Source organism: Neovison vison, chromosome 5 (assembly GCF_020171115.1).
Source record: "Neovison vison isolate M4711 chromosome 5, ASM_NN_V1, whole genome shotgun sequence".
Classification (NCBI taxonomy): Eukaryota; Metazoa; Chordata; class Mammalia; order Carnivora; family Mustelidae; genus Neogale; species Neogale vison.
In genome coordinates this window covers 33,156,222-33,179,372 of record NC_058095.1, presented here as the reverse complement: position 1 = coordinate 33,179,372, position 23,151 = coordinate 33,156,222, and the positions used below count along the sequence as shown (strand labels likewise).

Below are 23,151 nucleotides of genomic sequence, written 5' to 3'. Positions count from 1 at the left end.
ATGTTTTTAGAATGAGTGGCGTGTAGGTATCTATCCAGAGTTACTGTCTGCAGGAATGAATTAATAACCTCTGATTTCAGCCCTGTATATCTGTCCATCTGGGTGGTAGCCCGGGCACTCCCATCAGGCCAGGAGGCTCTAAGGGTGGCCTCGTGAAACAGCTGACATCCATTTCTTTCCTTATCTTCCTTCCTCCCTTTTGGTCTCTTGTTTCTCTTTCCCTCTCTCCTCCCTTACCAGTTTTTCAAAGTGCCCTTCCTTTTTGACTTGCCAGTCATGTCACAATAATCACGGGCCAGGCCCCTGAAACTGCAGGCTAAAAGAGGTTGCTGGTTGCTAACACCTGTCTCCCAGCTAAATGAATAGGCCCTTTTGTGGGCAGGGTGTTTAAAAAGCTGATTAGTACAATGCTGGCTTAAAGGACCTATTAATGATACAGCATATGTAAATCAGAGAGTGATTTAAAGCCATTTGAGAGATTTATTTCTTAGACTAGATATTTATTTTTTATATTGAATTATGATGTTGGTTGAAATTTTATATCTAAGCCATGAATCTGTTTATTGCCCAAACAGACTAATTTTTGTCATTTGATTGGGGATCATTTATATTCTAAAGAAGTTCCTACCCTTAAGGGCCTTTGTATTGTTCAGCAAATGTCTAACTAGTGTGTAATACAATTAAAGTTTTGTTCACTGCGCTGCTGACATAATTAGTTTAATTTCTGCTCCTTATATATTTCTCTTGGCAGCTGGGAAATTAAAATACTAGATGCTACATAAAACTGCTTTTTTGAGGGGGTGATTTTACTGTCAGTTGAATGGACTTAGGCCCCAGGGTACATTTTTTAAGATGTCTTATTCAACCTTCCTTTAATAGTCTTCTTTCTCTCCATAGAATTAATGTATTAAGACACATAATTGGCTATTTAAGCATTCAGAAGAGACAATGTTTGGCCTTTACCCCGTGATGATATTTTTTCCCTCCATCTCTTTTGAGGCAATGTGTGTAATTTTTGAAACCCGTAAGTATATTACACTTACATGAGGATGTGAACTTTTGCAAAGGCTGGAGAACAGAGTGCTTTTCTCTGATAAGGTGTATTATGTAATTCCTTCCCCAAATCACTGCCCTGTTCTTTTTAGATCATAGCGTTTGCAGACCTGATGTGAGCGTGGAAAGCTGTGATGCTTAGCAAATCCTCTGCACAATTTCTCTGTGATACGTTTCACAGAAATGGCTCTAAGTCTTCAGGAACAAGAAATTGCTCTCAAGGAGACTTTACATTTAATTACTCTAATCCGCACTTCATATCCTGCAGGATTCTTGGAGAGATTCTCACCAGGCTGCCGATTTCACAGTCATAGCTTATGCAGGTTTTTATCTCTTAAGGCTTCCAGTCTTTTTTTTTTTTTTTTTAAATGGAAAGTGACCTTGGTCTGGTAATTTCTCCATTGTCCTCCCCTATAAAAAGATAAGCAAAACCGTCTTGCTCCCTCAGCAGCCTTTTTCAGCAGCCGCCCCTCGTGCTGCTTATGAACTCCTAAAAAAAATTTGTTGAGGAAGTGTTACTTGACTTTTAAAAGTTGGCCTTCTCCGGTGCTGCTGGTCAGGCCTCCATCTCCCAGTTTAACGTGCTCAGACTTTTTCTGGAATTGCGTATCAAGCCAGGATTTCATTGTCTCTAGGTTGTGCAGTGGTCAGGGCTCCCTGGGACAGCCGTTTGTTTCCATCAGGCCAGTTCTAAAAGTAGGGGAAGCACACCCCCACTTGAACTACCAGAAGCCAGTCTGATTGCTGAAGACATTTTAACTGCCTTGATCCTCTTTAAAGAAATGCTGCCTCGTCATCCTGAAACTTAGAGGAAGGTGGGCTCTGCAGGGCTCTGAGTGGTTAAATGTAATTGGTTAGTAATCAGCACCATTGTTTGTTTGCAACTGCTGGATTATGTTAAAAGACTTGCAAGAAAAAAAAAAAAAAAAGCTTTTCTTAAGTAAATATAGAGTAGTCCTCTCCCTCCTCGTCCTCCTACGCTTTACTCTTCATTTGCTTTGGAAAATCTTTCCAGTTTCAGTCCAGATCACATGCATACAGACTTAAGGCACAGGAATCAATATATTTGATCCTCAAATACATAGGAAAGTATGTTTGTTGTCCCTCCAGGATTTTCTGTGAATCTTTCCCTTCTTCTGCTGCTGCTGCTTTTTTTTTTTTTTTTTTTTTAAACGATTAAGACATCTGCTTGAGAACCAACCCTCATCCTGTTCTGCTTCCAGCCTTTCCCTAGGTCTTGAGTCAGTGGGGCCACAATGAATTAATTATACTTCCTCTGGACCATGCTAAATTATTATTTTACATGGTGTGGAATAAGATAAACCAGAGCATACGCCTTTATTCGAATATGCTGGACAAAAGGAGCATTCTAGTTTGGAGAAAGAGAGCAGAGTGTTTTCTAGGGCTGGCTTTAGCAGGAGTGGGTCAGCTGAAGTTCAGCTGGTTGGAGCAATCTGCAGTCAGAGATGGTTCTAGGAAGAGGGAATTGTTTTGGAACTGTTTTTGCAAATTAGCAGCCGTTGTTTGGGCATTTTGGATTTTTCAGAGGGGCGAAAAGGGAGAGTTAAGGGCAAAGGCTAATAACATTTTGTACAGTGGGCAGGAGGTGGGGAAGAATAATGCAGATGCTTGGACTTGCCCAGTCCACAGTGGAAAATTCTTAGTTTTTCAGTTTCTCTCACATCTGTCTATCTCTTTGTTTCTACCTTTGGGCACTACTTGATTCAGGTACCATTCTTGGTCATTTTATTTACTGATGGAAGAGTTTGCTTAGTTATTCTGAGTGAGAGCTGAAATTTACCTTCACTAGTGTTTGCTATGGAACAGGTAGGTAGAGGGGTCCCAGAATATTCCCAGAGAGTTGGACAGAGGCCACTCCACCTTCCTTACTGCCCTCACCATATAGTTGGACCCAGTACTCCTGGTGACTCTGAATCATCCATCCCACGCCCACTGGTAGGGTTCAGTGTTCCTAACTCTGGATTGTTGACATAGTTGCAGACCGGCAGCTTGATGAATAGCAACAGTGAGCTAACCAGTTTATGGAGGACATAAAAACGGTAGTAATTCTCCTTCACCTCTAGATGATCTTCATCAGATTCCTAAAATTTTATTTATTTGATAAAATTTTTCATATAAGAAATGAACATGTCTTTTTTTTTTTTTTTTTTTAGATTTTATTTGTTTGTTTGACAGACATATCACAATTAGGCAGAGAGGCAGGCAGAGAGAGAGGGGTGGGAAGCAGGTTCCCCGTGAAGCAGAAAGCCCGATGCTGAGCTCAATCCCAGTACCCTGGCATCATGACCTGAGCCGAAGGCAGAGGCTTTAGCCCATGAGCCACCCAGTTGCCCCTGACACATGTCTCTTGTACTTCGAAAACTAATACTAAAAAGGAAGATACATTTGCAGTTGTATCTCAGTTGGTTTTTATTTGAGATGCATGCTCTCCACACCTGCACTGTTACTTGTGGAAAAGCTCACAAACCACGTCCTGAGATGTTCCTCCAAACATAAAAAGAAGCCACTGGTTTTATTCGGAAGGGATTGATACAGAACTCAAGAGTTCTGAATATCATGTCAAGAAAGCAGTTTTTGATGCCACAGAATGCAAATACTTAGCTGTATTTTGATTTACATTTGGTTTTCAACCAAACTTTTTTTTTTAAACCTTTTTGCCCAATGTGGGGCTCGAATTCACAACCTTGAGAGCAAGAGCTGCACACCACTGACTGAGCCAACCAGACACCCTTGCCAAATGCCATTTTTTTCAAAAATGGGGAAAATTTGGGTCACCTGACTGACTTGATCTCTTAATCTTGGGTTCATGAGTTTGAGCCCTACCTTGGATGTAGAGATTACAAAAAAAAAAAAGAAAAAAAAAGGGGCCCCTGGGTTGCTCAGTCAGCTGAGCGACCCACTTTTGATTTTGGCTCCGGTAATGATCTCAGGGTCCTGAGACCCCTATGGGGCTCTGTGCTGAACAAGGAGTCTGAGATTCTCAGTCTTCTGCGTGCATGCACTCTCTCTAAAATAAAAAAAAAAACTTTAAAAATTAATAAACTTAATAAGATGGGGAAAAGTTGAAATTTGTTGTTACATATCACAGATACTATAAAAGCATGTTAAAATATCTTTCTCTAAGTTTTAATACCCTGCTTTAAAAATATTCTTTACCTAAGATAATTTTTTAAATCAGGGATTACATACAAATTATGACCTTTTTTTATTCCTAGAAAGCATTGGTAACATCATCTATTGTGGATCTCAAATTTTAGCATGCACCAGAATCTCCTGAACACTTGTTAAAAAATCCAGTTTCCTGATTCCTGTCCTACGCCTCGAGAATCAAGAGTGTTTGGGATGGAAATTTGGGATTCTGATGGCAGCAATCACGATGATGGTGGTGATAATGTTGAGAAACCCCAAAATTCAGAAATTTTGGGGCTGCCTTTATTTTGCAGAGGAGGGATTTAAGGCACTTTGAACAGCATTGTTCTGGGTGTTTCTGAGGACACTGAGATCATTTTCTTCCTTATGCTACCTGTAAATGAAGCAACCAGCTGAGGACTCCCATTCCTACTTGGGGAGAGAAGTTCCATCGCCTGGTGATTTACTAGATCACAACCATAATTTTTACTACTTGGAGATTAGGTGAGGGATGTTTACCTTTAATATGTTTAAGAATAAGTCAATAGAACTTACCTTTGGTGCCTGTATCAGGAGTATTTTAGTATTTGACTAAATACTAAAAAGGAGTTTTCAACTTCTTGGCCTTTACTCACTGCTAATAAAGCCGCTTAAAGGTAGAAGACAAATAAAATTTGGGGACATACAGTTTTGTTTTTTCTTTTGAGACACTGAAGTTTGTGTTTGCTTTATAGAAGCCTTTTGTAAGTAGTCTAGGAGCAAGTATTAGTAGTTTGTGTTGCTGTAATGTCAAAATGAATGTTGAAACAGAGCAAAGGGGGGAATATCTGCAGGCTTTGCATCCTGGTTTAATTGCTTAGTTGGATAAAATGTCAAACTTGATAGATTATTGGAGCTGTTATTTTGGTGGTTAAACAAAAATGAAACTGTTGTGGGTGTTCGCAAAGAACACTGCTCCCTGTGTCTTGGCTTTGCGCTGGAGAAAGTTTCAATTGTTCGGAAGCAATACTCCTTAGAAAATGCAGCTTCTGTGGCTCCTAGCACAGCTGTCTAAATTACCAGCTCTACGGGGGCCTTTGGACAAGCATTGTTGAACACTTTTGGAAACAATTTATGTTTCTGGTTCCAAAATGTCTGTGGTTGTTCCCTGAATATTTGGGAAGCCTAGAAGTGGAGAAAGGTATGGCACTGTGTATAGATTATTGAAGTCAAAACTTTTTTTTTTAAGTGTCTCTAGAACAAACTCCCATCTTTGTGCCTGCCGCGGGGTGTGAGTTGGGGCTGTTAAGAGGATATTGACTCCCTGGGCCTGCCTTCCCCAGTTAGTGCCTGTTCTGGAGGATGGCATGCTGTCAGGCTGTGGACCAGCCTACAGAGATTGTCAGTTATTATGACCTTGATGAGGAAAGAAGGATGGGGAACATGAGTGAGGGTACAGATGTTTTTAAAAGTCTGTGCCTGCTGTGTGAAGCCTTGAATTTTCACTTTGAACATTTCTTTTGGTAAAGGATATTATAAAACTGCCTTTACAAAACAGTACCTATTGAAATCATATGTTGCCCATGAGAGTTTGAGAAGCCTTAGGCGTGCTCCGCAGGGTTTATTTTACTCATTCCATTGTGTAAAATGATACTTTTTTCTGAATGGGATTGTATGCATTCTTTGGTGCAAGTGAGGCGAAAGCTTCTTTGTGTCTAAAAGTAGGAGAGAGTTTTGTGTAGGACTGACAATTCTTTTGCTGTGTGATACTTGTCTTTGCGCCGTATTTTATCTGTATAAAAATTACCAACAGTCATGTACTGGCTAGGTGCAGGGACTTGCCTATAAGAACTTATTTCATCCTCCTAACAGTTTTATGAAGTGTAGATACTAGTATTTGTGTTCCACAGATGGGAAAACACTGCACAGAGAAGTTAAGTGATAGGCCTAAGGCCACACATTGTTGGAACCTTCTGGCCGTTAAAGCCAAACTCTCAACCACCAAGGCTCCAATGGCTTTACACTCTACTGGCTCGCCTATGATGATGACTTTTCAGAGTAGGTCTTCAGAAGTAGATTCCAGTTCATACAAGGGTGGACTTTGAAATTTTTTATAAATGGTCCTCTTGTATGGAATGTGATTAGAAAGTGATATTAGCGGGATGCCTGGGGGGTTCAGTCGGTTAAGTGTCTGCCTTTGGCTCGGGTCATGATCCCAGGGTCCTGGGATCAAGCCCAGCATCAGGCTCTCTGCTCAGCGGGGAACCTGCTTCTCCCTCTGTCTGCCGCTCCCCCTGCTTATGCTCTTGCTCTCGCTCTCTCTCTTTTTCTCTGGAAATTAAAAAAAAAAAATGGTATTAGTAATACTTGTTACATATTCTACTAGTTTTAGTTCTGTTCACACTGAAGGATGGCTTTATAGTTTATTCCTAATTCTAACATTAGATGTTAGAATTTGTATTTGATGTATAAACCAGTCACCCTTAAAAGCACATTTGGCTAAACAGCTAAAACATTGACTTAGAGGAGAATGTATTGGTGGCAGTTCATTTTTCAGTTATTTTTTTCCTTGGTGGGGGGGTGTGTCTTCCTGTTAGTTGGTAGGCCTTCCCAGTCAAGTGGCTTCTTCACGAGATGTATAGAAGTTCTGGCCTCCTCTTGTAAGCGATAGTGGCATAAATGGTGACAGACCACTTTCAGGAGGAAGTCCTGATTAGTACAGAAAGTAAAACTTTGTTCTCTGGACTTGAGACCTGGGTCCTGCTTCCCCTGCTCAGAGGCCCCGTGAGGACTGGCCCAAAGAAATCACAGAGGAAGCATCCTTGGAAGTTTTTCTGCCAACCTCTCCCTCACATTTTGGAGACTGCTCTTGAGACTTCTGTAAGAAAAGCTAGTTGTGGGGGCACTTGGGTGGCTCAGTGGGTTAAAGCCTCTGCCTTCGGCTCAGGTCATGATCCCGGGGTTCTGGGATCGAGCCCCACGTCGGGCTCTCTGCTCCGCGGGGAACCTGCTTTCTCCCCTCTCTCTCTCTGCCTGCCTCTCTGCCTACTTGTGATTTCTCTCTGTCAAATAAATAAAATCTTTAAAAAAAAAAAAAAAGAAAAGCTAGTTGTGGTCAGAAGCTGTCAAATGTGAGCTGCCCTGCCTGGTAACCCCATCTTTCACAATTTCTTTGTCCAATTGCTTCAGTGTTCTGATGCTGCTGATTTCAAGCAGGATGCTTTCCCCTGAATGCTGAGCTGGAACCACAGCAGGGTTCACTCTGCGCTTGGTTACTTTGCCTTTTGGCTCCTGACTCGAGGTTCAGATGCAAATCAAAATAGTAAGAAATGTGCTTTGCTTTACACACTTTTCACCTTTCTGGGTTCCCCCTGGTGATTGGACAGTGAAATGAGTAATTGCACCATTAGAGCTGTATCATCCCTAATCCTTGGCAACCAGTGATCTCTTCTCTCTCTCTCTTCCTTTCTCATTTCGTCATTTCTGAAGTGTTATGGAAATGGGTCATAACAATATGTGGCCTTCTGAGATCGGCATTTTACACTCAGCCCTCTCTATCCAAGTTGTGTGTAGCAATAGTCCGCTCCTTTTTATGGCTGAATGGTATTCTGTGGTGTGAATGGAACAGTTCTTTAACCGCTCACCTGTTGAAGAGCATTTTGGTGGTTTCCAGTTTGGGGCAATATCAGTAAAGCCGTCGTGAACATTTGGGTACAGGTGTTTTGTGGACACAGTTTTTAATTTTTCTGGATTAAGTGCCCAGGAATGCAATTGCTGAGTCCGATGGTAAGTATATGTTTAGGGTTTTAAAGAAACTGCCAAACGGTTTTCCAGAGTGGCTGTGCCATCTTACAGTCCCACCAGCAAAGTAGAAGATTCAGTTTCTCTGCATCCTTGCTAGCTTTTGGTATTGTCACCATTTTTTTTTTTTTTTTTTAGATTTTATTTTTATTTATTTGACAGAGATCACAAGTAGGCAGAGAGGCAGGCAGAGAGAGAGAGAGGGGGGAAGCAGGCTCTGTGCAGAGCAGAGAGCCCGATGCGGGGCTCGATCCCAGGACCCTGAGATCATGACCTGAGCCGAAGGCAGAGGCTTAACCCACTGAGCCAGCCAGGCGCCCCGTCACCATTTTTTATTTTAGCTTTTCCCCTAGGTAGCATATCTGGTTTTTAAGTTCATCACTGACCTGATGAAGAGCAAAGATTTTTGAGTTGCATATTGTTAGCACGCTGCAAGACTGCCTCTGTACACAGCATTCAGTGGTCGTGCTCTTTCGTCCCCCGGCTGTGAGAGAGGAAAGAGGGGGAGGCAAGAACTGTGAGCATGAGACTCTCTCCCTTTACCCGGCAGGACCTGGCACACTGCTGCCAGTGATGATGAACAAACAATACTATCCTCAAACTATGAATTTCTGGTAACTTCTTTAGAAATGTGCCTCAGTGAATATAGCTTTATTTATTTATTTTTTAAAGATTTTATTTATTTATTTATTTGACAGGTAGAGATCACAAGTAGGCAGAGAGGCAGGCAGAGAGAGAGAGAGAGGGAAGCAGGCTCCCCACTGAGCAGAGAGCCTGACGTGGGGCTCGATCCCAGGACCCCGAGACCATGACCCGAGCCGAAGGCAGCGGCTTAACCCACTGAGCCACCCAGGCGCCCCAAATATAGCTTTAAATATGCTAAAAATTTGGCTTAGAATGGCCCTACCCACTTGTTCAAATTGTTTCATTTTGTCAAATGATCCCTATTTCTCGTAATATTAATTAGCTTATACTGCTCATTTAAAAAAACTAAAATAGCACAGAAGTATACATATAAAGCAGAAGGTAAACATCTCCCTTACCAGAAGTATCTACTATTAAATGGTTGTAGACTTTTTTTTTAAAAAAAGATATTTATTTATTTATTTGACAGACAGAGATCACACATAGGCAGAGAGCGGGCAGAGAGAGAGAGGAGGAAGCAGGCTCTCCGCTGAGCAGAGAGCCTGATGCAGGGCTTGGTCCCAGGACCTTGAGGTCATGACCTGAGCCGAAGGCAGAGGCTCCAACCCACTGAGCCACCCAGGTGGCCCTAGACTTCTTCTTCTTCTTTTTTTTTTTTTTAGATTTTATTCATTTATTAGAGAGCATGAAAGGAGAGAGGTCAGTGGGAGAAGCGGACTCCCACCGAGCAGGGAGCTCAATGTGGGAATCCCAGGACTCTAGGATCATGGCCTGAGCCAAAAGCAGTTGCTCAACCAACTGAGCCACACAGGCGTCCCTCTAGACTTTTTTTAAAAAAGACTTTATTTATTTATTTGAGAGAGAGAGAGCCAGGGGGTGGGAGGCAGGGGCATAGGGAAAGAATCCTAAGCAGACTGCACGCTGAACACAGAGCCTGTTGGGGCCTGGATGTCACAATCCTGAGATCATGACTGGAGCAGAAACCAAGAGTGGGGGGCTTAACCGACTGAGCCACCAAGTCACCCCAATGGTTCTAGACATTTAAGCTATATGTTTTGTATCTTTTTTTCACTCTCTGTGTATATGTGTATGTGTGTGTGTGTGTAGTCCCCAACTGCTGTTCTGTTGATGCTTTTTTGTTTTCAGTGGAGAATGTATTATGGGCATTTTCCCTGTGATGGTTTTTTGTTTTCTTTTGTTTTTAAGTGCTTCAGCCTGGGACAGAGTTGTATTCTTTCTCTAACCCTTTTTTTGTTCTCTTACAAAAGGGTTGAGAGATACCTTTGAAAGACCTAAACAAAATGTATTTTCTTCCTTGTTACATGGGTTTGGTCGAAATAAAGTTGTAGTTTTATTTGCAAGAAAATCAGTAAAATTCTGGCTGTTAGGATCTACCTATCTGCTCTATTATAAATAATGCAAGTCTGATTTTATGAACCTTGAGGAAAGCAAGAACTGTGAGCACGATAATATTTGGAGAATGTACAGTCCTTTGGGTATTTGTTTACTCAATCAGGTGCTTAGTCAGATGGAGTGTTTTCTTAAGTGCTACTGAAATACACAGTTCATTCTTCATTTTGAAATCTCTCCTGTCTTTTCTTTCTCTTCCATTATTTTGATTACATTGATGGGACATTCAAGCTGTACAGTCTTACCTTTTATTTCCCTAGCCTACCTAAGCCAGTTTGAAGATTAACTGTAGGTGAACAGGTAACCTTATCTACTTGGCTAGGAGTAACCCGGCCGCATGAAACACATGTCAACAAAGGCCCCCTAGGCTTGGGAACGTGTGAGAAGGTCACTTAATCTTGTGGCATTTCTAATGGAAACCAACGTGAAAAGTCAGGAAGTCTTGACTTATTGGAGGCAGGGCATGAGTATGGGAGGTGGCGGGGAGTAGAGATAAAGAAGAGAGTGTGTATAGATGTATTTGAGGAGAAGAATCCAGAGGTAATACAGTAAAGAACTGTGCATTCAGGAAATCTTCAGAGTTGAATGAGGTGGTTGGTTACTGGGGAATAGGACCGGAGCTTACTAATCACTTCATTACGAGGCTTTGGGAGTTGTTTAGGTGAGGGACTTGGATGACAAGGGCCTTTCCCTGCCCTTCTGTATTAGCAGCTCAGGGGGAAAAAAGGAAGAAATAGCTTTGTATAGAAAGTTACGTGTCCAGCGGTTCCAAATTTCTGTTGCCATGTTTCTAAAGTACGCTCCCCAGGATGGCAGTTGGGTCATGTTGCTGACTTCCTTTTCCCCGGTCTTAGGGCCTCAGCCTGTGTCCTGTCACCTTTGGACTCTCCCTTTTCCTGCAGGCTCGATGCTTTTTCAATTCCCTGACATTTAGGGATCTAGTATTTCATGGTGCCTGAGGTAAGCAGTTGCTGTACCCTTGATACTGGATACCTTTCTGAACTATTACACCATAACAGATAATCGGGTGCCCACAGTTAGGTTATAGGACGGGTTCTGTACCAGCTGGGACAGATTCCCTTCGCCTGCCCTCACACAGCTGTGGGGAGAGTGGGGGTTGCAGCAAAGTGCTGTGAGGCCGGTTGAGCTTTATGCAGTGCCAGTTCCTACCCTACATCTGAACATGAAAGTGGCTCGTTAAAGATTAAAGGCACTGCCTGGTCCTTCTGGCCCCAGGATGGAATGATCCCCGCCATGGCGACAGCCTCTGTCTCCCAGGAGAGGCCATTTTATACAGGAGGTTTGTGCTTCCAAATGTTACAGTGAGCCTGCGTTGGCTGATACAATGGCGATAAGTTGGCATTTGGGTACTCTCAAGACATATGAGCTATATAGCATCCCATGGTTTGAATTTCTGGGCAAAACTGCCTCATCAGGAAGTCAAAAGCCTCTACTTTCAACCTGTGCCTTTGGGGAGGTTTTATCCCTTCTTTTATTTGAGTATTCTCTTGAGTCAAGTGAACTTTAATTTTCACAGCCATAAAAATTCCATTAAGCCCCTTGTACTGCATCCCAGGTGTGAAAATGTCTCCATGTAATGACTGTGGGTGACAGCTAAAATCCTTAAGAGTAGTTAGGATAATTGTCTCTGGAGGCTTGAAGAAAATAATGGTCCAGTTGACAAAATAAATACAGTTCAATTGTTATGTTCTTGGCTGTTCTTGTGGGTAAGGGGACTAGTGTCCAAGAGCTTCTCAGACTACTGCTCGTTTTGGTGGTCTTTGAAATAAAACTTTTCATTTTGTAAACAGTGCTCAGGGAACATAGCTGTATGACCAATCTCTCAAAATATCCAAGGCCACTTGCATCAGAATCACGTGGGAGAGGGAGTTCTTTATTTAAAATTCTGATTCTGGGGCATTTCTCTGCATTTGTGCTAATTCAGAATGTCTGAGGGACTGGGATGGGAAATAATCATTTCTAATAAGCACTTCTGTTGATTGTTAAGTACCCCTAGAGTGGATTGTCGAGTATCCTAAAATTTACTTTATTTCTCATATTTAATTTCTGTGATTTATTAGATGATAGATGTTTGGTTGATGCTCATTTGTCTTTTTTGAAGACGAGGTACTCTAGTTTTTTGAAAAAAATGTAAGATCCTACAACTCCAAGGATTAGAATTTGGCAATGTCCCTAAATCTTCACAAGGAGAGATAGCCAGCCACTGGTTCCTGAACACTTGGATTTTCTCAGTAAGAAAAAGGATATGGACATAAATAGGATTAATTTGTTGAACAGAATAAATGTGCAGTATCATTTAGGATGTTGGGGAGGGAAAAGAAGGTAAAAGGGAGCTGTTAAGAAGAAAGAGTGAGAAAGGGGAAAGATTAGTTCATAAATGGTAAAAATTTTTAAATTAACCCAATTTTAAATTACTAATATTTGAATATGTGTTTCTTGCAAAAATAAAAAATTCAAATACTCATTAAGCTAAGAATAACTCCTTGATCTGTTCCCACCACAGCTCCCTCCCTGGTATGTGTATCGTCCCATTATCTTTTTGTATGTATTTGGTAATTTTCCACGGATTTGGAAGACTACAGAATCATGAGATGTGAATATTTTTATTTCACTTTTGACACCTGCTTACTGTTTATAATGTTAAGATCTCTTGCAGGAAAAAAAAAAGTGGCCTATAAATGGCATTACATATTCCTCTTCAAGAAAAACAGTGAGTATGAGTGTGTGCAAGTTTTATACACACACTTCAGTCATATTTATATCTCTTATGACCACCCATAAAATGTACCTTTAGGTGGTGACTTGTCTGAGTTTTAAGATAATGCATTGAGAGAAATTACTAAGCACAAAGCCGAATTATTTTTCTTATTTTCATATAGTTTCATAGTCTCATAGTTTTCATGTAACCTCACAAAACTTCAAGTACTTGAAGTCATTTGCTCAGATTTAGCCTCTTTTTAAAGCCCTAAATCAGTGTAATCCTCAGCCTTTCCAGCCTAAAAGAAGGAACTGGGATGGGGTATGATTATATTTTGGAGAAAAAGATGGGAACTGTACAGAATCCAAAACAGGGAAATGATAATCTGCAACAGTTCTTCTCACCTGCTAAATGGTGTTTATTTTAGCAGAATTAGGAAATTCTGATGCTTCTGGCTCCTGTGTTTTTCTTTATATAATTCACATTTACTTCCCAGCCACAGTACTATCTGAATTTTCTCTTCCTTATTTAAAGTTAACTAATATATAGAACGTGCCAGAAGCTTCTAACAATAATGGGTTTTTTCAAAAGAGGTTTCCTATTTGTCCGTTCTGTATGTGTCTTGAGGTTGCTTCATATTAGAATGTTTGTGACTTATCAGCAACTACAGAAATTTTTTTTTTTAAATGTGGTCAATGAGATAACAGTTGCCAACTGCTCTAAAGATGTCTTTATCATTTGCAAAGAACTAATTAACACATACTGTAGGAAAACTTTACAGCCATTTCCTGAAAAGGAAAACCCTGAAAGGGAGGAATAAAAGCGGGAACATTTTATGAAACTTATAAAAGCTCAGTGTGGCTATCCTACTGGAATAATGTAATTAAGGGGAATTAAGCCAATTGGATAAATAACTTTTTTTAAACTAGCCCCTTGAAAAGGAATAGAATTAAGTAGCATAGTTTTTAAACCCAAATTTTGACAGTCTGCATGTACATTTTAACCTAATAACATTTATTGAGTTACAAGCTGAGTTGGCAGCTACATCCAGGGTTCACGCTGCAGGGGACCTACCTTGAAGAACGGACAGGGCTAGGTGTGGTGGCCTTGCATGCCCATGCTGAGGAAAAGCTGATGGCCTTGGGAAGTTTTGAGCAGGGAGCCGAAGGATCTGATGTGAACTTTAATGTTTCTTTCTTGTCTAATGAAAAACAAACAAACAAAAAACAACCCCACATAAAGCAAAGGCTTAATCTTTTGTTTTCTTTGTATAGCACCGTTCTAGCTGGTCAGGGCAAATTCAATAATAATTAATAGCTGTTGATGAGCCAGTCATTCTAGAATTGATTTTTTAAATAAGCTGGCCAATAAAGGAGAATCGACACAGATTTAGGGATTTTTCTTTTAAAAGCAAGTGTTAATACAGTTTTCAGAGACTCCTGGATTCCTTAAGCATCCGGTAGGTATGCTGGTGGATAATGTGGCTTTAACTGTGTGTGGCAGCTGATTAAAGCCTTCAGTTACTTCTGTCTTAATTAGAAATTCTGCATTGTCTAGGGAAGTAGAGAGGTCAGGGATGGCCTAATGGAGAAACAGAAAGGGGAGCCTGGTTAAAGCTGACAAAAATTTACTCGGGTGATTTGACCAACTAGCAATGACTGGGCAAGTTCCTCATTTCCTCTGACCCAGATGTTCTAATTTATAAATGCAAAGTGACTTCTTTATCAGCCTCTCAGGGGAGAACTTCAAGGCCGTGAACCTGCTACCTTCATTAATCTTGCTGTCCTGAGCCCCAGCCTGTTCTGAAATTAAATTTCAGAATGTGACCACTGGAGCCTTCCAGGTAAGGGCTCCAGGGGCTGCCGAGCAACCAGCAAGAGGGGAGTGAGGGACCAGCCCTCAGTAGTCAGCACTCCATTTAAAAAAATCAGTGGGGCACCTCTTCTTTTCTGAGTTGCGGTTGATTGCGTTGGCTCCGGCTGGGTTGTTTGGGAAGCAGGAGTTTGCCTCGCATGAGTCAGCACTGCCCTGGGTAAACTGCCTGCTCTGTTGCAATCTTGCTTACTTACCAAAGACACGTCCCCAGGCGGCACCATTCACTTTGCCTGAAAGCTGCTGCTGTTGGTTCCTGAGATGAGCTCATCTGAAATGGCTCCAAGGACCTCAGCGGCAGGAACTGGAGGCTGCTTGCTCTCTGCTGTGGTAATGTTTTGAAACAGGCAAAATCAGGTAACCCCAGACTGTTTTCTCTTAGTTTTATTAGCTAGACTGAGCTGCAGGAGGAACGGGAAATCCTTTGTCTTCAGAATTGCCTCAGCAGTATGGGTATCTTAAAGTCAGCCCCTTAGGCCTTTAGAAGAGGTCTTGAGGGGGAAAAGTTTCATTTCATTTGGGATCTGGATGTGGTTTTAGTCCTAAGTAGACCATTTATCATAGAAACCTTAGAGAAGACAACCATGTCAGGTTTACAGCTTTTATCCATCTTTTGTACTTGTATTTTCTGTCCTTTTTTGTGTCCTGTGAGAAATAGTTTAGTCAAACTAAACAATTATTAAAGAAAGAGAGAGAAGCAAATGTATTTTATTATCTATCTAATCACTGGAATATTGAATTGTAGGGAAACACTCTTACCAGCGAGTTTCCATATTTTTCTCTGAGGTATTATGAAGAACCTCCCCTCATCCCTAATTCTATTCAGACTATTGCTCTATCTCCCTCCTCCTCTTCACTTCGAAACTTTTATTTATTTATTTATTTATTTATTTATTTGAGAGAGAGAGACAGTGAGAGAGAGCACGGGCGAGGAGAAGGTCAGAGAGCGAAGCAGACTCCCCATGGAGCTGGGAGCCTGATGCGGGACTCGATCCCGGGACTCCAGGATCACGCCCTGAGCCGAAGGCAGTCGTCCAACCAACTGAGCCACCCAGGCGTCCCACTTCGAAACTTTTTAACACTTAAGCCTCACTGCTAGGCAGTTGCCCCTCTCAGAGTTTGCTTCTGCTCCTTACAGTTCCCCTCAGATGGCCCATGTGTTCTTTTACCCCAGGCCTTTACACCAGCCAGCTATCTCTAAAACACCCTGCCGCAACTTCACCTGGCTGGCTTCAGAGCCAAAGTCATTTCTTCCATGGAGTCTCTTCTTACTCACCAAGATTGGATAAGTACACAGGACAGCACTGTTTACTCTGATCATAGCGTACATCAAGAATCAGTGTCTGTTTTGTTAGAATGATATCAATGTTCCTTGGGACATGGTTGGTTCTCAGTAAGGCTAGAATGAGGAGGAACCTATATTGTATACTTCCTCAACTCTGATTTTCTTATCAATCCTTTGTTATTTTGGCTTCTGCCCACATTATCTTACTCATGTTTTCCTAAAGATCGTAAGTAAACTCCAGATTACCAAACCCAATGTTGTGGTTTCAGCCTCCAGTTTACTTAATCTTGGCCTGGCATGTGGCACTGTGGGGCCATTCTTTCCCCCAGTGACCCTCTTCATCTGGCTTTGAGGTTACCTTGTCTCTTCTGAGTTTCCAGAGTATCCTTCTATTATTTCTTTGCATTCTCTTTTGGCTATCCCATAAACGTTGAGAGGCTCCAAGACTTCACCTTGGGCATCTTTCCACTTCCATACCCCTTACTCCAAGGATCTCAAATAGGCCCGTAAATTCAGCTATCCTCAGTATGTTTAGTAGCCCAGCTGTCTCTCCTAAGCTTCAAATCTTTATTTCCAACTTGATAAACTTTGCCGAATTTGAAAAACCTACCAGAGTGTTCAAAAGAAATCTAAAATGGCATACGTTATCTTCCCACTGAGGACCAGTGAGCTGCTTCTGTTGCTGTAGGTTTCAACTCTGTTAATGATGTCCATCAGGTCTTCCTGTTCATTGTTTATGCCTCACATCACCAAAATATGCTAAGTCTATGGTTGCTAAGTGCTTTTTTTTTTTTTTAAAGATTTTACTTATTTTTTTTACAGAGACACAGGGGGAGTGGGAGAGGGAGAACAGTCTTCCCGTGGAGCAGGAAGCCTGATGCGGGACTCGATCCCCGGATCTGGGATCATGACTTGATCCAAAGGCAGATACTTAACGACTGAGCCACCCAGGCACCCCTCTGCTAAGAGTTTTTGATGATGTTATTGGAGTACCGTTTGATCAATGTATGGCTTTCCTTCATTCCTGCTGTATTGCCTTAATTTACTAGACATTTTGTTTAACCAGCCCAATGTCTTCGAATTTTGTGTGTGAATACTTAGAGACGGGGCCTGCACTCTCCAAAGATTATAGGTAACCATTCTCCCAGATGTTAAAGACTAAAGATGTCACATTTTACCCACTTCCCCTCCAGGAATTTGAGTTTGTAACTTCTGGTTGAGAGCCTTATCAAATCTTCTTTTTAATTAATTAATTTATTTATTTTTACATAACTTCTACCCTGCAGTGTGGGGCTTGAACTACTGGACAAGAACAAGAGTTGCATGCTCTGCTGACTGAGCCAGCCAGGTGCCCCCTCCATCCAGTCTTGACCGGGCTTTACCACCCCACCTTAGGTCTTTCTCTGCTCTTATCCCCTCCACATTGTTGCCAAAGTTATCTTCCTAAAGGCCTAAATCAAATGTTCTCATTCTCAGGTTTTCAGAGTGCCATTGGATTCCTGTCTTCTACTTAGCTTGACAGGTAAAGCCCTTCACAATGTGACCCTGTCCTACCTGTTAATGTTACCCGGCTTACTTCTCTCCTTTTCCTAGTCATTTCTCTCCTCTCCATCCTCACCGAATTTCTCCCATCTTCCCAGTCTCTGGTTATAGCATGTTGTTCTAGGCGAAGTGGCCTCACCCTCCTGACTCGCAAAGTATTCATCCCCCAGGAGACTTATTAGTTCATATGGGAAACCTTCCCTGCCTTCGTCAAGTAGAGTTAGAGTTGTTCCTCCTTATTTGGACTTCCACAGCCCTATTTCTTCTGGTAGACTGTTCCTTCTATACACCTGCTCCCTGGCCTAGAGCCCAACACTATCAGACAGTGGCTGAAGTGGGTCCCCAGTGTCAAACCATTAGTCCAAACATCTTTATTAGTCTTGGCAGTATTAGAAAATTCGTAAGCTGTCTTGTTAGGTGGCATGTTTTTAGTTCCTGTTTGATGAACTTGAGCCCGTGGTGCTATTCCATATAGGTCACCTGAAATCATCAGGTAACCATTCGAAGTTAATTTGAAGATTTATTGGGCTTGCTGAAACTTAAACTTAGTTCCACATTATCACCTAACATTTTTATAGTACTTTACAAAATTATTTCCCTTGTATCATTTTATTTGACACCTACAATATTCTGTGTTGGGTAGGCTTTATTATCCCTATTTTACTGGTGATTATAAAGCTACTTTTGACATTGAAGTATACATTCAGGTAAGACTTCAGAGAGAGAGCATGTTTTTACATTGCGTTAAGCAACTGGTTTGTCTCTTTGTAGTTAAATACACCTTATTGGCTTCTACAGAAAAGGTGCCTTTGCTCAGTAGGCAAGTGCTAAAGATCTTGCCTTTTATAAGGCCACTTTACCATCGAAGTAGAAGGAGGTACTCAGAGCCTTCTGACCTACAGAAAGGCCTTGAATGTGCTTAGAGACCTTGATTGAAATTAATGGTGTGCCTTCCAACCTCAAGCTTTTCTATTGTGCTTCAAATACCTAGAATTTATTTAAAACCTATTTCAATAATGGAGTGTCAGACTAGGTTGATGAGTGAAGGGAGTCAGCACAAGATAGAGTAAGCGGAGTGTTAAGAACCCAAAAGGTTTCATGGTAATTTCAGCAAATGGTTACATTTGTAGGGTAATAAACTTTTGTGGAATTGGATTATGGAAAGATGAACCATAAGGGCTAGGAAATAATCTCTGTTAAGTACTGGCATGTGGCATCTAGTTTCTGTCTTTCTCTCCCCACCCCCGCCACCCCAATACTTGAGAGGATAAAAGTTTAAAAATAAGTCCTATCATTATAAGTTTTTTAAAAAAGGAATGATTTTAGCCTACAGAAGGAAAAGCTAAGGGATGGCTCGATTACCATCTTCAAGTATAAGAATAGTTTTTGCCGGGGGGATTTTGACTAATTGTTCCTCCCGTACTTCAAAGATTTAAGAGGACATGGGCTTAAATTGAAGGGGGAGTAATTGTAATGAATATGAAGAAGAGTTTCTTGGTCATCAAAGCTGGGAAACAGTTGTATGATTGCTGAAAGTGAGTTGGATTTCTGACTATTTCAGTTATCTACCAGTGTGTAGCAAATCATCCTAATATGTTTAGTAGCTTCAAATGACAGCCATTTTATGGCTCATGATTCTGTGAATTGTAATCCAGGGAAGAAGGACATACCGCCTTGCCCAGGTGATTTCATTGGACTGGGAGCTTTAACATGGCTTCACTCAAAATACATGGGTTTCTGTGCTAGCTGTTGGCCGAGACATCTTGGTTCTCTTCCTTGAGGTTGGACTCCCTCTTGGTCTCTCATCAGTCATTAATCAATATGGGTCTCCTTTTACATGGTGGTTGGCTTCCAGGGCAGCCATAATGAAAGAGGCCTAGGCTTGGGAATCCTTCATTATCACTTTTCTCATTCTTTTGGTTAAAAAAGTCACAAATGTAGCCCACGTCAAAGGGGAGGGGACACTTGGGGAAGGGTAAAGTATCAGTGTCACACTGCTAAAGGCCATACAGTATGGTTGAGATTATTGTGACCAATTTGGAAAGAGTTTATCCTGTTAACCTTAGGGATATTTAATGAGAGACTAATTGATACATGTTAATTGAGTAGATAGTTTAGGCATTTGATTTATAAACTTGGCTGCATATTAGAGTTGTCTGGGAGATTTTTATAAGCATGGTTTCCATAGGTACCAGACATGTTCATTAATCCAGGTCTCCTGGGGGGGCGGTGGTGGCACCTGAGACACTGTATGTACTTTTTCTCAGGTGACAGTAAAATGAGGATAGAGATTGGGGAAGGGGACAAGACTGATTCTGATAGGTATAATATATAAGGCAGAATGGTAGGTGCCTTAAGATAGGCCTGCTGATCTCCTTTTGCTTCCAGGACCTGGATGAACCCTCTGCCTGGCAGGTTCTACCCTCTAGTCTGCCTAGTTAAATTCTGTCTCCTTCAATCAGCACATCATTAAAGGAATGTTTTTTGATGCCTCACATTTTTTCTTCTAGTTTCTAGCACTTTTTCCTTTGTAGCATTTTGTAGGTTATAATTTATATAATTTATAACATTTGTGTGATTATTTGATAGAGAGTGGACAAAAATATGTCTGCTTTGCTTTCTGGTATCTAACATAGTACCTGCCTCATAAAAGGCATTCAGTAAGTGTTTGATGAATGAATAACTGGTTGATTGAATGCATGAATGAATGAAGTGACTTAAATTCAGTTTTAAAGAGGGGTTAGAATTGTGGACAGGTGGAGCAAATGAATAGGAAATTCATGGTTTTGAAGTGGAGGTGTGGATTAAACTGCTTGTGTAATTTCAGAAGGTGGGAGGAACTGGTTTGGGAAGAGATGAAGGGTTTGGTCTTGAGTGTACTTGCTATGCTAAATTCAAGGTACAGATACCCATCTAGCAAGCATTTAGAAACGAGGTGCTGAAACTGAAGGGTGAGAATGATTCTGGGTATTTCGATTGGGAGTTCTCTGACGAAAGGCTATGGAGTCTATTCATTCAACAATACTCATTGAGCTCCAACCGTGAGCCAGACAGCTGTGTTATAGGGCAGGGGAGCAGAGGTCTGGCTGATAAGGAGCCAGCTTGGTGAAAAGAGCTGTGGAGAATGTCCCAGGCAGGAAAGGAACCACAAGTGTGCAGACCTTGGGAGCAAGGAGTATTTTTATTTTTGAGAAACTGAAAGGAGGACTGCCAAGGGATTAGAGTGAGGTGAATGGGGGCGGGGTTGGGGGCAGCATGAGGTAAAGCAGGAGAGGAAGTTGGGGCCCACATCACATGGGGCCTTTGTGGGCTACATGGGGAGTCTAAGCTTTACCAGAAAAGCATTATGGGAAGCCACTGAAGGTTTTAAAGCAGGAGAGTAACTAGCGGTCAAAGATTATTCTGACTACTGTATGGAGAAAAGAGAACGGCGAAGAGGAGGCCAGTCAGGAGGTGTGTGTTCTAGTTCTTGAGAAAGATAACAGCACACAGAGCAGGGTATGGCACTGTATATGATGAGAATAGGGTATTTGTGGGATAGATTTAGTTTTTTGAGAGGGAGCACATGCACATGTGCAGGAAAGGTGGGCAAAAGAAGAGGGAGATTGACAATCTGAGGGGTTTGAAGTGGCGGCGGGGGGTGGGAGGTTGGGGTACCAGGTGGTGGGTATTATAGAGGGCACGGATTGCATGGAGCACTGGGTGTGGTGAAAAAATAATAAATACTGTTATGCTGAAAATAAATAAATTTTAAAAAAAGAAGAGGGAGAGGGAGAATCCCAAGCAGGCTCCATGTCCAGTGCAGAGCCCACCGAGGGGCTTAATCCCACGACTTTGAAATCATGACAAGCTGAAATCAAGAGTCGGACACTTAACCAACTGAGCTACACAGGTGCCCCTAGATTTTAAAAGAACCAGGTAGAATTCACTAGAGAAGGAAAGAGTGGTAAGTACAGAGCCCTAGGGTTACTTAGGGACCAAAAAGAACCCAGGGAAAGACAGGGAGAAAGGTTGGTCTTTGAAGTCAAAGGGGAGTCGAGCTTCTGCACTTTCAGTGGAAAGGGAAGGGGAAGAAGGGGCCTGTAGGAAAGACATGGGTAAGTCACCTGTGTCTGGGACTGCAGGGAGGTCAGGAAGGTGGAGGACTTGGGAAAAAGCCATGCATTTAGCCATCAGAAGATCTCTGAGGACGTTGGAGGGGGCTTTTGTGAAGTGGAGTGGAGTGAGCTAACACGTGTGTGACCTGTGGGTGAAGGAGGGTACCATTGTTTTGTGGGGGAAGCACGGAACCGAAGAGAAGGGGAGAGGCTGAGAGCCCGCTTGCACAGACCTGCACAGAGAAACAGGTGTGCGGAGGCTGACGTCTGCTGAGCCCCGACCCTGTGTCCGTCCCTGTGCCAGGGACCGCCCCGAGTCTACTCTCTCTCTTTGTGTCTAAACAGGGTGCCTAATATTACAGTGACTCCCAGAATGAATTTCCAGATTTGAAGGGTATGTAAGACCTTACTCAGGGGTATGGGAAGGAAATACTAGAACTAAGTTTTTCCTCTATTTTTACCTTTTTCTTTGAAATTTCTTTTTAGTACTAGGTTTTAGATAGTACAGTAGCACCATTTGTACAGTAGCACTTGCCTAATTTGCTGTTACATGTAGAGATGTTGGAGATGTGCTAATTTTTTTTTTTTTAACTGATGGTCAGAAATGGTGCTCTACTGGTTTAGTGAATAAAGGGGAATGTTTGAGATGAAAGGGAAAGATGAGGCAGAAAGGAGGAGGGGAAACCAGCGTGCCAAGTAGCTGTACATTCTTTTAAACCTTTTCAAAACCCTGTGGTGCTATTGCCCCCACTTTGCACACAAAAAACTCGCCCACGGTCACACAGCTAGGTAAGTGCTAGAACTGGAATTTGAAGCCAGGTTTGTTTTACTTGAAGGTCTTATTATCTCACTTATTTCCCCTTTACTCCCCTCCTCTGCTTGATGCTCTCTCATATTTTCCCATTTCACTCTCACTTATTAAAACACTCATTTGCAGTGGAGGAACCGGAGGCAAAGGTGAAACGAACGGTTCATGGTCCCACATCTCATGTAGGGCACCAGCTGGACTCCTGATCCCTGATTCCCACGGCACCACCACTGCCTCAAAATAAGTAGTCGGACCCCAGCCAAACTGCTTTGGTAAAGCAGGTGAGGAGGTTTCTAGTTAGGAGGGGAGAGGGGCTGAGCTTACACATAGTAGAAAAGAGTCATGACTCAGATCCTACTTTTTGAGCACTTTGTGTTGTTAAGGGCTTGCATTAATTACCTCATTTAGGTTCTCCAAGATCAGGGAAGTGAAGCACCTTGACTGAGGTCACAGAGGAAGACTGTGAGTTCTGTCTAACTCTAGGCCCCATGTCCTCAACCCCGCGCAACGCTGCTCTTTGGAAAGTTGCTGTGGAGTCATCAACTAGAGATGAATAAAAGACTTCGGAGCCCAGTGGTGGCTTGGTCCCAGTTGTATGAATTTGCTGGGCACCCAGTCCATAAAGTCTTCCGACGTTTCTGTAATACTTGGTAGCTCAGGTGTGGAAAAGCTGGGGAGTTAGAGGAGAAGAAAAATGTAGAATAAGAGTTCAATAAATCAAAAGAATTCAATAAATCCTGCCTCAGGGTGTAGAGCTGGTGTTCAATGGATTGTGTTGTTCAAGGAAGCT

At 42.0% G+C, this 23,151-nt stretch overlaps 1 protein-coding gene across 6 annotated transcripts in view; it reads left to right on the top strand.

The window, feature by feature from the left end:
* RFFL (ring finger and FYVE like domain containing E3 ubiquitin protein ligase) overlaps nt 1–23,151 on the top strand; it is a 66,635-nt gene that overhangs the window by 5,163 nt on the left and 38,321 nt on the right. For 4 of the 6 annotated variants that reach the window (XM_044248412.1, XM_044248410.1, XM_044248411.1 and 1 more), the window contains exon 1: nt 14,869–14,986. The exons of the other annotated variants lie outside the window; for them this stretch is intronic. The gene's annotated coding sequence lies outside the window, so the exon portion shown is untranslated. Of the gene's footprint in view, nt 1–14,868; nt 14,987–23,151 lie in introns of those variants that run through there. 6 annotated transcript variants of the gene reach the window in all.